The 14,490-nt window shown below is 36.7% G+C and overlaps 1 pseudogene; it reads left to right on the plus strand.

The window, feature by feature from the left end:
- Positions 1 to 5,165: 5,165 nt before the first annotated feature.
- Positions 5,166 to 5,263, plus strand: LOC132283652 (small nucleolar RNA R71; annotated as a pseudogene).
- The last annotated feature ends 9,227 nt before the right edge of the window (positions 5,264 to 14,490 follow it).

Below are 14,490 nucleotides of genomic sequence, written 5' to 3' on the forward strand. Positions count from 1 at the left end.
CAGCCATGACATCTGAGCGGAGAGATGCCACATCAGTACTGAGGGAGGCCACATTGGACCGAAGAGAGACAACGACGTCCTCTAAGGTCTGTATACGTTCTCCTAGGTTGGGCATCGGAACTGGAGCATCAGGTACGACTGGATCAAAAGAATGACGCTCATCCTGACTAGGCTCCGGGACATGTAATGGCGACCCTGCCTAAGAGTGATGTGGTGACTCCTGTATTGGCTCTCGCTCTAGATCAATATCTATATGCATGTTTGTAGCCACCGGTGGGTCTGCTAGATCATGCTCTGCTAGCACTACTGCTGCTGCTGCCTTTATCTCTGCAAGCTCTGCCTCCTCAGCTGCCAATACAGCATCCTGCTCTAGGCTATTAATAAGAGCATTGTAGTTCTTGTTCCAGTCCTTCTTGAGAAAGCTGCAGGCCCTTATCTCAGGATACTCCTATGGATGAAAAGGGTAACGCTGGTCTCGTAGGATCTGAGTAATAAGATGAGCAAATAGAAGGTACTTAGCCCATTTGGGCTTCGCTTTCCTAATGTAATCTGTGTAAAGCTTCATCATGACACTCCAGTAGAGTGCCTGGATAGATACCCAGTGCCTGGTGTAGAAAGCATAGAGAGTGGCTAGAAAATTAGAACGCCTCTGGATCTCATGCCCCGCCATAAACACATTTCGGTACAAGACTGAATCGAAAAACCATAGGTCGTCGGCTAGATAAGTCCAAGTGGTGAATGTCTCACCAGCTGCGTAGAGGCCTGTCAGTGCAATGGCCATGTCTGCGCCAGAAGGCCTCTGCAAAATAGGATAATGAAGTTCAGGAGGGGTAGACATGCAGGCACCGAGAAAATATGGCTAATGTATCAACTGTAATCCGGTTGGGGTAGCCATCGATAGTGGTCTGCAGCTCTGATAGATTACCCGGGGTCGGCCGGAGGTTCTGGAAGAACATCCGAACTAGCCGCGGGAAGACAGGATAAGTAACGGGTGCCAGAATGGCTGAAATACCACATCGTTCGATGTTGTCAAAAGCTGCCCGAGTTAAGACTGACTGGGAGAAGAAATCAATATCAAAAACTAACTTATACGCCACTGAAAGGCGTGAGTATCTCGGGAGAGGCTGGTCTCTAATCTGGCCTGGCTGTGCCGGTGGTAGAGACGGAGAAGGTGTATGCTCAGCCTCATCAGAATGAGACGAGAAAGAGGTAGAGGCAGAAGAGACAGAGCGGTCAGACTGAGCCAGAGCTGGCTCCTCATACTGCTCTAAATGCTCGGGCTACTCAGCTTGCTCAACATGCTCTGGAGATGGATCTGGAGCATGTGAAGGTCCTACCTCCTCATCTAAACGGGGTCTCACCCTCTGCTCATACTGTCGACGGGTAACTGTCTTAACCCGTGCCATAGCCTGTAAAAGAACGAAACACTTGTAAAGTTAGCAAAAGATAATAGAGATTTGAAGCACACATATAGAAACATGTATATCAAATAAGATAGACAATTCATAGTAATAATCATGAATCTACGCAAGTGATCATGCAGCCAAGTAAACAGTGACTAAGTGAAGCATGCTCAATAATGTAAGTATAGAATTCATCTAATGTGGAAAACACAGGCATTGGGCATCAATAAACTAGCATGAACACTATAGATGGTGTGTGAAGTGTACATATGCAAATCTGTGAAGTTCGATCGATCAGGATAATATGAGATCGATCTCTCTCAGATCGATCAGGACAAAGTTAGATCGATCTTTCTTAGATCGATCTGAGAAATATTCGATCGATCGAACTACTGTGAGAAATTTGAAAAGTCACAGATCTGTGACGTGAATGACACGAAGGGTACCCAAGTAAGCTTGTGGGTCCCCCTTCACTTCAACAACACAAGAATGGTCACTTATTTTGGCACATGACCTCCAAAATCAAATCAAAATAAAAAATATGCAAAAATATATATACACATGCTTCAAAGATCAAAAATGGCAACAAATCTATTATAGAAGCTTAGATCAAGCATGGAAAGCACGAAAACATAAAGATTGAAACTCAAAAATAGAGTTAAATCTTAGAACTCACCAAATTGGGAGAGAAGTGGAAACGAAGGAGATAAGATGAGATCTAGAGGTGGAGATGAGATTTCGAAGCTCGGGAAACTCGCCGGAGGCTTCGTTGGAGGTTAGGAAGGTGGGTTGCAGCAGTGGGAGGTGACAAGGGTTGAGATCGATGGCCAAATCAATCAAATGACCCTAGGGTTTCTATTTTAAAAACGATCTCCGCCCTATTCGATTGATCTAGAAAGATCTTCGATCGATCGAATATAGATTGATCTGTAAAGGACTCAGATTGATCTAACCTTGAAAACCATATTTTATTATTATTATTATTTATATTTTTTTTAGATTTTTGGAAAAATGAAAATAAAAGTAAAGATTAAAATAAAAATCTTTTTGAGGTTTTTTTTTTTTTTTGAAAATAAAATAAAATAAAATCAAAATCAAAATCAAAATACAGTCAAAGTCAACAAAGGAACACAAATCGATCAATCCAAGATCAATCTGGAAGATGCTTTGATCGATCGAATAGGTAAAAACCTGCAAACAAGTTCGAACGATCAAACAGAGAGTTGTTTTATGCAGGGTTCAAAAATTTTCTAAGTGTTGGAACTGAAGATCGATCCAAGAAGAATTTGGATCAATCTTGGAATTTCAGATCGATCACAAAACATTTCGCACGATGGGACAAAGAGGTGAAATATGCAAGTTTGATGCAGGAATGAAGTTCGATCGATCAAACCTCTTTTGAGATCGATCGAACTGGCACAAGATGCCTATTTTAGAACTGAAAGTGCAAGTATTTTCAACCAAAATCCCCAACAACGTGTATAAACCCAGAATATATCTAGACATCACAAGAAAAGAAAGATAGAAATGAGGAAGGAATAGGGTTGTAAACCCTACGAAGCATTGCTAGTCTTTAACGTCTCTAGTAAGACATTGGGCTCTTTTAGCCCGAATTAAATATCTTGTTATGCATCCCCTCCTTGGCGAGGTGAAAAACACTTTGAATCCCATCCAACAAATGGTTCTTTAAGGAACTTGTTGGATTTGGATCAAAACGAATTGACGGTCTTTCATTAAGGCATTTCTTAGGCTTCCATACCCTTTCAACACAAGGTTTTGAAACAATTTTCTTTGAATTCAAGTTTGAAGATAGACTATTGGAAATTCCACTTCTAAGCAAGGACTCAACTTTATCACATTCATTGTCAATGCATTTTTTAACAACACATACTTCTTCATGCTTGTCTATGGAATTCAGGGTTGAATTAAAGATGTTAAACTTCACTTTCATATGCCCAAATGAGATTTTCATTATCCCCGTCCTACAATTTATGTTGGCATTTGCGGTTGCCAAGAAAGGACGACTAAGGATAACAGGAATTTGGCTATTGGGGCTCGGAACCGGTTCCGTGTCTATGACAACGAAATCAACAAGGAAGAAGAACTTATCAATCTTAATCAAAACATCCTCTATGATACCCTGGGGCTTTTTGATGGATCGGTTAGCAGGTTGTAAAACCACCGACGTCGGTTTCAAGTCTCCTAAGCCCAATTTGAATCTACCGAGTAGGGAAGAAGTTTGACGCTTACTCCTAGGTTTAGAAGAGCCCGATTAATGACATGGTCACCAATGATGCAAGAAATGGTAGGTGAACTGAGGTCCTTAAACTTTGGGAGAGTGTTATGTTGTAAAATGGAGCTCACTTGCTCAGTCAAGACCGCTTTCCTTGGTGCTTGGTTTTTATTCTTCCTCTTTTGGGTGAAAAGATCTTTTAAGAACTTGGCGTAAGCCGGAATTTGCTTAATTGCATCCAAAAGTGGAAGATTGATCTTCACTTGCCTAAACACATCAATGATTTCATTAGCCTTGGTATTTTGTTTTTCAAGAGAAATGGACCCTTTCAAGGCATCCGGAAATGGAGCTTTAGGCTCAAAAGCTTTTTCAAAATCTTTCTTTGAAGAATCTTCAACACAAGAGTTTTTCAAACTGTCACAAGAATTTTTCAAATCATCTTTTAAATCTTTGTTTAAATTATTTTCCATTACTTTTTCAACAAAGGGGTCATGCATATGTAATGAAGGAGGAATGGGATGTGAAACGAAACGGGTGTCAACTTTTAGTTGCACTGGTTCACTCTCTTCATTGGACATACTCACTTGGTTGTCCACAATTCTCCCACTTCTCAAGGTTGTCACTGCATTGACATGTTCGATTGTGTGACCTTCCGATGAGGAATGAGTCTCCATAACACATTATTGCTTTAGTGGTGCATTCAACGACATCTTCCCTTTCTCTCTAGCATTTAAGGTACTATCTATTTGCCTGACTTGGGTTTCTAGCTTAGCAATGGATTGAGAATGAGAATGAAGCAATTGAATATTCGCCTCTAGAGTACCTAGAGCAGTCAACACTTTCTCCTCAAAAGCGAGACTCCTAGAATTTCCTTGAGAATATGATGATTGGTTAGGAAAATGAAAATTAGAAAATTAATTGCCATGTGATTGAAATGATGATGATCTAAAACCTTAGAAATCTTGGCCTTGTATTGGAGGTGGAACATACTTGTTTTGAAAACCACCTTGGGGAGGGTTTGAGCCTTCCCCTTGGCTTTTCCAAGAGAAGTTTGGATGGTTCCTCCAACTTAAATTGTAATGAGTGCCATAGGGATTATTCCCTTGGTTGACAAATGTAGCATTGACTTGCTCATGGTTTTCACTAGACACATGTCCAGGGGGACAATTGGAAGTAGAATGTAAAACACTTGAACAAGTCATGTAAGATTCATTAGATGCACGATAATGAACATGATTAGGGGAGGAAGACATTTGATTCGCCGAAGTTTGGTTGATCAAGAATTAATCAAATCTTTGAGATAAGGATTTCATTTCGGCCGCTACATCATTGGAATTGTCAACTTGATATAAGCCGACATTCTTCCTTCCACCCAAGTTTCTACCATTTTAAGAAGATAAGGATCTATGCATTGAATTCTCACTCATACTTTCATACAATTACCACACATCATTTTCAATGCATCAACCATACCCTTGTGATTATCCGGTAAACTTTCAAAGAAATATTGAACTGGTTGCCACTTAGGTATGTCATGATGTGGGCATTTCCTAAGCAAATTATTAAACCTTTCCCATGCCTCATGAAACATTTCCCCATCCCCTTGAGAAAATTCACGAATGAAAGTCCTCATGGCATTGGTCTTAGAAACCGGGTAGTACTTCTTCAAGAACTCTTGTTGTATTTCTGCCCAAGAAGTTATCGAAAAAGGCCTAAGATTGTTGAACCAATATTTTACCTTGTCTTTAAGGGTGAAAGGAAAAAGTTTAAGTCTTAAAACCTCTTCCGGCATGTCCGTGTATTTTACGGTGGAACACACTTCAAGAAACTCATCCAAATGCTTGTAAGGTTCTTCACTTGGAAGTCCATGATAGTTAGGAGCATTTGAATGGTTTGCAGTTTAATCTCATAGTGATGTGTTCTAAATGGGGGCAATTGAATGCAAGTGGGTTCATTGTATTCATTAGGCACATAATGGTCTCTTAAAGCAATGAGAGGATTCACAATTGGTGGTGCTAAACGAATACCTTGATTAGCTTGAACCATGGGAGGTTGTGGAGCAAAAATTGGCCGAGGCATTCCCAATGGAACTTAGCCTTGTTGTTGTGGTGGCATGAATGGTCTAGGCATGCCTAATGGTATTTGAATGTTTTCATGATGCACATTAAGGTGGAAGATGCCTTGTTGGTCTATATGACCAAGGTCCTCCACATGGTCGTCATTTAGTTCCTCCATTGGTGAAATGGAGTGATGAGAACTACCTCTTCCCCTAAGATTACGAACAACCGATTCAAGATGCAAATTAGGAGGGACAAGAGTAGGATTTAATGACCTACGGCCATGCATACACTAGCTAAACAAACAACAAGCAAATAACAATCACTTCGCCCCCATAACAAATCAATCAACAAACATTCTCCACATACATTGATCCCATACTCCCATGCTTAAACAATTTGCAAAGAAAATTAAATTACCCCCACGCTGGCTCACGATTTATCTAAGAATTGAAAAACTTGCCACCACGTTGGCCGATGATTTAACTAAAGATTGAGTTAGAAATACCTCACAGAGGGTCTTTAAGCAACTTCAGTTCATTTTCAAATTTCAAGCCTTGCTATGTTTTGCAATTTTTTTAGATTTTAGCCCTTTTCGCTTTTGTTTAGCTTCACTTGGCTTCCTTGCTTTTAATTCTCCTTTACTCAATTCACCTAGCCAAATAAGAACAAACACAATAAATAACTAAAAATGAAGTAAAGAAAAGACACGATCAAAAGAGTACTAATTCCTAATTGTTTTCAAAACACGGCGTTGCCAATTCAATCCCCGGCAACGGCGCCAAAAACTTGGTGTGCGTTGTCGATGTACAACCAAATTTGTGCAAAATAGTGTGGCTAAGTTTTAAATTTATAAATGCCACTACTACCTCTAACTAAAAATATAGTTAGGGTGAGTAGAGATCATCCCAAGGGATTGTGGGTGCACTAGCAATGGAAACAATATATAGGTTAGTAGGTCGAGTGATCAAAAGTGGATTGTTTGGTTGATTAGACTTTAAACTAAACTAAACAAGTTCAATGTAAAATAAGAAATTTAAATAAAATTTAGAGAAAACAAGAGAGTGAGGCCTTGGGGTCTAGAAGTCACCACTAAACATCACCATTCTAGACATTCAATGTATAATTAATGAGGGAAAACATGTGTTGCAATTTGAGAGTGTGTGATTGATTGTTTCAACAAGTATGGATGACCAATTAAGCATATATTGTCTAAGCAACCTAGTGAATAGCACAATACATCAAACTAAGCCATTAATCCTTCCTTTAAGCTCACAATCCAAACACATCACATGGTTAGAGAATAATACTACTTGCATTTATAAGTATAGAACATCAAACAACAAGCATGGATTGTCCTCCTATCCAACAACTAAAGTAACTACACTACAACTAAGCTAAGGGCATGAAAATCAAACTAAATAAACTAAGGGAGAGACACAATCCATCAAGACATGAGTATGAACCATCAAATAAACCACAATATTACTCTATTAAGCACTATGCCTTGACAATCTCTAGATCCATAGCATCAATACACATAAGCATGCATCAATAACACAAAAACTAGAGATAAACACATGAACATCTATTCTATCATACATAGACATATGGATAGAATGAAATAATCAATTGGAAGTATTAAACCACAAAAATCATTAAATAAACAAGATTCATATATAAAATAAGTGTCAAGACAAGATTACAACACAAATCCCCTCAAAATACAAAGCATTAGAGTCTAGAAGGCATGCTTAGAGCTAACTCTAGCCCCAAGAAGATGTTTAGCCACTCATTGAGTAGCCATCCAACCCTCAAGGGCTATCTCCATGGTAGGAATGACCTCATTCTTGATGGAAACCCTAGAAGAATGGAAGAACTTCCAAGAATGTATCTCTAACCTCTCCTCCTCTCTTTTCTTCCTCTCCAAGAATGTTTCTAAGTATATCTCTTTGTATATATGTAAAAAGTAGCTCAAATCTTTATATAGTAGCTCAAGTGTCACACCCAATGGTCTAGACTCGTATACAAGGGCTCTTCCAATGATTGCACCATGAGACAACTTTTAATGAGCTGGAACTTATTTTTTTTCGGACTTGAGAAGGTTTGATCGATTGAACTGTGGTGAGATCGATCGAACTTAGGTGAGATCCATCGAATACTGCAGAGATCGATCATCCTTGGCAGCGCCTTTTTGAATAAAGACAAATTTCTGAGATATTTTGGGATATTTTGGGAAAGAGACAAAAGTGGTAGGTGGGGTGGTAGGTGTGGATAAGATCGAATATTTTCGATTGATCGAATAATGGTTGGATCGATCAAACATGGTGGAATCTTTTGAATAAAGACAAAGGCTTGGATCCATCTTGAAGTGTCCAGATCGATCTTTCTCTGATCGATCGAATAAATGTTGAGATCGATCGAACTTGCTGATTTTCACACTTTACTTCATTTTGCTTCCACTTTGCTCCTTTCTTCCATTCAGCTTGAGTTAGTTTCTTTAATGCTCTTATTTGGCTGAATTAGCTTATTTTTGGTATAAGTACCTTAAAAGGGCAATAACATGAAATTAGTCTAAGACGGGAAAGTAAGATAGATAAAGGTCCTAGAATACCTAAACTTAAGCGGTTTAAATGCGCACTTTTCAGCGCTCATCAAGCTCCAATGATTGCTTCAAGTTCCAAAGTTTGCCTTTCTTATAGTCAAGTACCTAATTGACAAATAATAATGAAAACAAGAGAAAAGAATATACAATGGAAAATAAAATAAAAATAGAAGCAATCAAATGAACACTATTATCTAATTTAATTCCAACGAAACAGTTAATCCCCGGCAACGTCGCCAAAATTTAACGAGGCCGCTTGTATACGCCAAAATAATGTAGTGAATGTGCGGTTCAAGAAAATCCTTTTAGGTCAAGTTTAAATTTATAAAAACCACTACTACTACTACTATTAACATAGCAAGAGTGAGTAAGAATCGTCCCAAGGGATTATATGTGTTGGAATTTAACTTTGACTCTAGTGGATCACGAGATTGCAAAGGAGAGATTAGTTGATTAAACTAAGATGCAAAGAAATTAAAATGCAATTAAAATAAACTAAGTTAAGATAGGGATTTAAGAGATGAGAAGTGAGGTCTTAGGGTGCATTGGAATCGCCACCAAGCTCGTTCACCAAACCACACACTTTCAACTAATTTGGGGAAAACCTTCTTGTAAACAAAATGCGACTACCAATTGCAATATTAAGCATGGACCATAAAATATATGTATGAATCGTCTACCTAACCAACAAATAAACTAAGTGTAGCACAACCCATCAATTCTAAGCATGACCCATCAAACTAGTCACAATTATAGCACACATCAATCTAGAGAATCATGGAATTTGCAATAATAAGCCATGGAATATCAAATCAAGTAAAGATTGTTTACCTACCTACAAGCGTGAATTAAATTGTAGAACAACCAATCAAGCATAAGTATAATCCATCAAATTAATTGACAAACCCATCTAATAAAAACCATGTCTAGCCATCACTAGATCCTTAATTAATCACGCATAGACATGCAACCAGCATAGAAAAACTAGTGTAGAGATCAATTCCCAAATAATCACACATAAGACAACATGTAATCACAAAGAGAATCAATAGGAAGAATTAAACCATATGAATCATGTAAAACATAATTCCCAATTTAATCACACATAGACATGTAAATAAACTAGAGAATTAATAGGAATAATTAAACCATAGAAATAATATAAATATACCAAGATTCATTAGATTCACAAGGCTAGAACACTAATCACAAGAAATTATTTCCCAAAAAGTATGAAAAAGATAAAGGTTTAGATTACAAACTTGGGACTCATCCACGCCCCAAGGAGAAGTCTAGCCAATCATGGAGGAGGAGGATGTGGTCATGAAACCCTCAAGCGCAAGCTCCAAACATGGCTCCATCTTCTTCTTCTTCTTTGAAGCTCTAGAGAGAGAGTATGTATAGATCTAGAGATGGGTTCTTGAGATGTGCCTCTACTTCCCTCTTTTCTTCTAACCCTAATCTCTAAATTTCTAGAGAGAGAAAGGTACGACAATATAGAAATTACAATGTAAAAATATGGATCTCCCTACAAAAATGGTTCAATCCCTTTTATCTACAAGGCTTTAAGAGCCCAAAAATGTGAGAACTCGACCTTAGGATCTCCATTTCAAGCACAACCCGAGTTGGTTTGAAATGAGCCTTAGATCTGCTTTTTAATAACTTTTGCGAACAGTTCGATCGATCCAACTTTTCTTCGATCGATCAGAGTTGATTCGATCGATCAGACTTTTCTTCGATCGATTAGACTTGGCAGATTTTCAGCATTAGCCTCCTTTTGCTCCAGATCAGCCTCCTTTTGCTCCGGATTCTCAGCAAGACTTAGTTTGACTCCAAAAAGGCCGTAAGAAACCATTTTTAGCCCGATTTAACATTATTGACCTGAAATAGACAAAAACATGAAATTAGACTAAAACGAAAAAATAAGATAGAATAAGGTCATAGAATACTCAAGCTTAAGGGGTTTAAATGCGCACTTTTCAGCACTCATCAAAGGGCTGAGTTGCTGTCGTCATATCTTACTGCAAACCACTGAACCAAATGATCAAATAATGATATGATTGCAAATGTTGAATGTTATAATATTGAATTTTTAATTATTAAATTAAGGAACAAGACTTAGTGAGAAACTACAACTGAAATAAGGCTAAACATGGATAATTTAAACCCCACAATGAAAATTAAGGTTCTCTTCAAAAAAAGGCTATATATACCAACCATGTGCCATGATTTCCAAGCACCTAAAAATCTCTTCGAACATTCAACCTTACCATAAGTGAAAATCATGAGTCTCTAATCGACTTGCTAAAATTATTATTAGAATAGTATTCTTAAGGCACTTTCTATCATTATGAACATTAGACTAGTTTTTCCATTTAAGCAATATAAACAACAAACCAACACTACTAACCTATGATTTCAATTTATGTGATAGAACTAAAGAAAGTCGAAGAGTGATCGTTTTTCTACCTTGGAGCTAGATTTATTTCCATTGTGACTTGAAACTGATGTTTTTGCTCGTTTCTTCGTTGCCCCTGTCATAATTTCAAAAATTGTTGGAAGATCGTTTTATAATATTGAAGAGACGTTTCCTGCATCAAAAACAGCAAAATGTCAATGGAGGGATGAAACCATAGAATACCACAACCTATGGGAAAAAAGCAAGAAACAATTTGGCCATAGTTGGCAAAACTTCAGAAACCCAAATGCAAGACTTTTGTGCTTATTTTTTTGATGCCTCAATTTTAGTTGAAGATCAACCAACATTTTCTTTTTTTTTTTTTTTCGGCCTTTTACCCCAATGAAAGGCAATTGTTATTGTTCATTTGTACAACACAATCCGAATTTAAGTAAAAAATGTGGGGAGCTTATTAATGTTTCCTTGGATCATTCAATATTTCTTTTTAAATTTTTTTTTTTTTAGTCCCATTTACCCAATATAAATCAAGAATTTACCTGGTGACACACACAACAACATAATTTGGGGTTTTAAACTCCATCTAACACATTTCCCATAGTTTAGCTCTTTCTAGCTTCATATTCGAGTTAACTTAAATAAAAAATTTAAAACTTGTGATACATACCCTTCACAAAGAAATTATGCTGAGAATCCGTGGAAGTCATCGAAGGAAACTGAGTTTCGTGTCTATTGAACCATCTACTGCGACTTTAAACCCGAACTCAGCATCTTCGTCGAAAACAGAATCATCAAATTCACATCCTTCTCACACAAGCCACCAAAATCACATTAACCCTACTTTTCGTTAATACCAAACGATGCAAAGCAATTGAATTTCTAGCCTAGGCCTTCAATTCTCCATAGAAACTATCAACCAGGGTGGAGCTCAAAATCACAAAATTCCAGACCGAAGAATGACAGACATGGGAGAAAAATCGTCTCCTATGTAGGTGCTGGTTGCCTTTGATGGCTGGCCACCATCTGAAGATAAGAGAGAGAATTAGCTTAGTTGTTTAAAATTAACTAAGCTATTAATTGGGTTGATATTTAATATTGCATATTGCATAATTATTTTACACATTGTAATAACTTAGCTGTTTAAAATTTACATATAAATTATACTGTCACGGTTTTAATATTTCCAAATCATATCATATCATATCAATAAAAATAGGGATTAATAGTAAACCATCAATTTCATTTCATTTCATAACATAATATGTTTGAAGTAAAAAATGCAGTTGCTCAATATGAACCTAAATGTGAATGTGAATATGAATGTGAATGTATACTTACTTAAACATAAGGTAGACTCCTCCTGCACGACGCAGAACTTTAGCATTGCTATTTCATAATGTCGTAGTGTTTGCCTCAGGATCATCCCCTACACCTAACTCAGGATCATAATCGCCATCACCTGGACCAACATCATAATCGTCGTCACCTAACTCACTATCAAAATCCTCTACAACTGACTGAGGAACATAATCCTCATCAGATGACTTACTATCAAAATCCTCTACATTTTTTCTTTTACCCTTCACCTGCTTCTTCAAAGATTGGAAAGTTAGCGAAGGAGGAGGATCACCGATATTCTTCTTACTTCGGAGAGGTAAAACAATTTTTTCCCCTTTCCTTTATTCTTTCGAGCTATCATTTTTTTAGCCATTTAAAACCCTAAAACACCACAACATCACAACAAACTTCTGCGATTTACACCAAATTTAACCAAAAAAGTAGAGTCAAGGTTACCAAACAAACAAGGCTTTCAATCGAGAGAAGAAGATTGTTGTGTATTTAAAAGGACACAAAATTCGAGTGCTTCAATATGTACCGACCACCTCTACAGCAATAAACCAACAATAATTTATATGAACACCCAAAAGGATCACCAAATTATCTGGAAATAAACTACCAGAATTGAAAGCATAGAACATAAGATTAAAAATTGAAACAATTTATACGACCAAACCTCTAATATGCACCAACAACCTCTGCATCAATTATTAACAAAATTTTAAGTATAAACACCAAAAACGAATACAAAATTTAACTGGAAATAAACTACAATACCTTTGCACCAACCACCTCCGCAACAATCAAATAAATCAAATTAACTACAACAATTGAAAGGATATAAAAGAAGAACAAAAACAGAAACAAATAATACGACCAGTCCTCTAATATGCACCAACAACCTCTGCATCAATTATCAATAAAATTTGAAGTATAAACACAAAAAACGAACAAAAAATTAACTGGAAATAAACTACAACAAGCGAAATAATATCAGATAAGAAGAAGAAGGAGACCAATTTTATCTGATTTTGGGGAGTGACGATCTGACCAGATGAACACCCAAATAAAGACGAAGTTGATTTGATCAACCTAAAATTTTCAGTATAAACACCAAATCAAACGAATGAAGACCAAGTTCACAACAAATCATCCAACTACAATAGGCAACTACCAAAGATTCAGTTCTTTTCTCTTCTGATTCTCCTGCCTTCCCACTTCCATGTCCAGATTTTTCACCTGCCTTCCCCACTTCCACTTCCACTTCCACTTTCACGACCTAAAAAATTTGGGAAGGAAAATGATAAGGGCATTTTAGACTTTTTGAAAAATAAAATAAGGATATTTTGGTAAAATTCTTTATTCAGATAATTATGAAGTATTTCAGAAAATACATTAAATATATACACACACTATTATCTCATACGCGGTTAAACTTTTGCTACTTTGTAAAATAGTGTTTTTTTTTAATTAACGTGGCTCAATCTGGGCAACACATCCGAACTGGGGGAACAGGCACTGGAGACGATATATTTATACCCAATCACTTTTTCATTAACATCCGATGCAGAACGAATGACCTTGTTTCACTTAATGCACCGGGTAATCATTGACTTTGACCATTGGCTTTTCTTTGCTATGTATTCAAAGTGATCCTATTCACCTCATCATCTTCTGTACTTAGTTGAGTTCTCTTTTTATAAAACAACCGCATTCAAGAGGGAAATCCAAAATAATAATAATAAACATAAATTGTAAAAGAAAAGATCAAGAGTCAGATTCTTGAAACGAAAGTGCCAAAAATTTTATTTACATTAGAAGCAAAGCTAATTTAAGTCGTAGCCTAGGGTACTTCTTTGCATTTAAAAGTAAAAGATTGGCGGTTTAAGTCTCCAGGGCAAAGAAAGTTTGTGTATTTTTTTTTTTGACAAGGTTAAAATAATAAACCTTTCAAAAAAAAAAAAAAAAAAGGTTAAAATAATAATAATATTTAAAAAATGAAATGAAATAAAATTAGCTTTCTATTTCTCAGATGTATACAAGCATAAATACATGGCTATTGAGTATCTTCTTATCAGTTCACATTTTGTAATTTGCTTAACTAGATACGGCAATATTCTTGATTATATAGTCAGAATCCATTACATTGGTTACACATTTTCCATTGCATTGTTCTTAATTGTTGATTTGATTATCATTCTACCACATTTTTAACCAATTCAACTCAAAATTTTGCATCTCCATGGATTACAGATTTATGGGAACGTCCTCTGTTTTCTTTTCACCACTTTCTACTACTATGTTCTTTTTCTTTTTAGACTTGTATCTACAATAAAAAAAAATGAACCCCCTTTTCATAGCTTTGTTGTTTATTGTGTCGCCTTGCTAAGGGTCCGTTTGACATGTGCTTTATTTTAGGCGTTTTATTTTTTTCTAAA

The sequence above is a fragment of the Cornus florida genome, unplaced genomic scaffold, assembly GCF_030987335.1.
Source record: "Cornus florida cultivar Cherokee Brave unplaced genomic scaffold, ASM3098733v1 CherokeeBrave_3.0.0_Hap2_Chr01, whole genome shotgun sequence".
In the NCBI taxonomy this organism is placed as follows: domain Eukaryota; kingdom Viridiplantae; phylum Streptophyta; class Magnoliopsida; order Cornales; family Cornaceae; genus Cornus; species Cornus florida.